The 1,653-nt window shown below is 40.6% G+C and overlaps 1 protein-coding gene across 2 annotated transcripts in view; it reads left to right on the plus strand.

Moving 5' to 3' along the window:
- Positions 1-1,653, plus strand: part of Ube2w (ubiquitin conjugating enzyme E2 W) — a 57,807-nt gene that overhangs the window by 21,896 nt on the left and 34,258 nt on the right. The window lies entirely within an intron of this gene.

A 1,653-nucleotide genomic window follows, 5' to 3' on the forward strand; every position in this document is an offset into this window, starting at 1 on the left:
TCTCTCTCTCTCTCTCTCTCTCTCTCCTTCTCTCTCCTTCTCTCCTTCTTCTTCCCTCATCTGCCCCGACCCCCCTTTTTTCCTAAGATAGTATCTCAGTATGTAGTCCAGGCTGACTGCAAATTTGTAATTCTACCTTAGGTTCCCGGGTTCTGGAATGGAATATCTTACTACACTAGACTGATAAGCTATTTAAGTTATAAATAAATTTTTATATTTGTTCATTTTACTCCAAGAATTAGCTGTTAGGGGCTAGAGGAAAGGCTCAGCAGTTAAGAACACTGTTGCTCTTACAGAGGATCTGATTCACTTCCCAGCACCCACATGGTTTCTCACAGTTATCACTAACTACAAGTTTCCAAGGTTTTGGATCCCCTCCTCTGACATCCAAGGGCGCTGGACATGTATGATGATATGGTATACATACATATATATAGGCAGAGATTCATACACATAAGACAAAACAATAAAAACAAAAGACAGGATTAGAAGGTAGTGAGACAGCTTAGTGGGTAAGGGTGCTTGACAATCTGCATTCAGTCCCCAAGACCCTACATGGTGGAAGAAGGAATGACTCTCAGTGCCCTCTGACTATCACATATGTGCACCCACACATATATTTAAATAAATAAAATGAGTAATGTTGGGGTGAAGCACTTGCTGGTCTTCCAGAGAACCAGGGTTAGGATTCCAGTTCAAGTAAAATAATAAAATGTGATTTAAAAGGATCTTTATCATCTTGCATACAATTTTAATAACTTAGTTATGGTTTTTGTTGTCTTGAGGATTAAGCACAGAGCCTTGCACATTGCAGCCGAGTATTCTTAAGCACAGAGCCACACTCCCAGTTCTGCTGTGTTGTACGTAGGAGAGGAGTGTCTGCTGATGGTAACTAGAGGAAGTGGTCAGCACGGGAAGGTGTGCAAGTAAACAGCACAGACTATAAAGCCAGTTAGAAAGTTAGTATGGGGAAGAAAACCCCAACAACCCTATTATAATAATGTACAGTGAAAATGTTTAAAGTGAATCATGTTCAAATAATCCTATTTAAGAAGATAAGTAGAGAATTAGGCTATGAGTTGAATTTAGATTGTTTTTCAGGAGACTTTTGTGGGATGGATTACTTTTATAATTCTCCTGAATCCACAGTTATAGAATACTATGGTAGTTATTGGAAAGCAAAGGAAGACTACTGAATAGACCATCTCTAGCCCATGCTGAAGCCCTGTGCTGTCAGTGAAATAGCTGTGAAGAAAGCCCATACCTGGGCTGATGAGTTGGCTCAGCAGTTAAGGGCACTAACTGCTATTCCAAAGGTCCTGAGTTCAAATCCTACCAACCACATGGTAGCTCAAAACCATCCGTACCAAGATCTTACACCCTCTTCTGGAGTGTCTGAAGACAGCTACAGTGTACTTCCATATAATGATAAATAAATCTTTTTATTTTTATTTTTTATTAGATATTTTCTTTATTTACATTTTAAATGCTATCCCAAAAGTTCCCTATACCCTCCCCCTGCCCCTGCCCCTCTTCTCCTACCCACCCACTCCCACTTCTTGGCCCTGGCATTCCCCTGTGCTGGGTCATATAAAGTTTGCAACACCAAGGGGCCTCTCTTCTCAATGATGGGAAATTAGGCCATCTTCTGCT

The sequence above is a fragment of the Mus pahari genome, chromosome 22, assembly GCF_900095145.1.
Source record: "Mus pahari chromosome 22, PAHARI_EIJ_v1.1, whole genome shotgun sequence".
Taxonomy (NCBI): domain Eukaryota; kingdom Metazoa; phylum Chordata; class Mammalia; order Rodentia; family Muridae; genus Mus; species Mus pahari.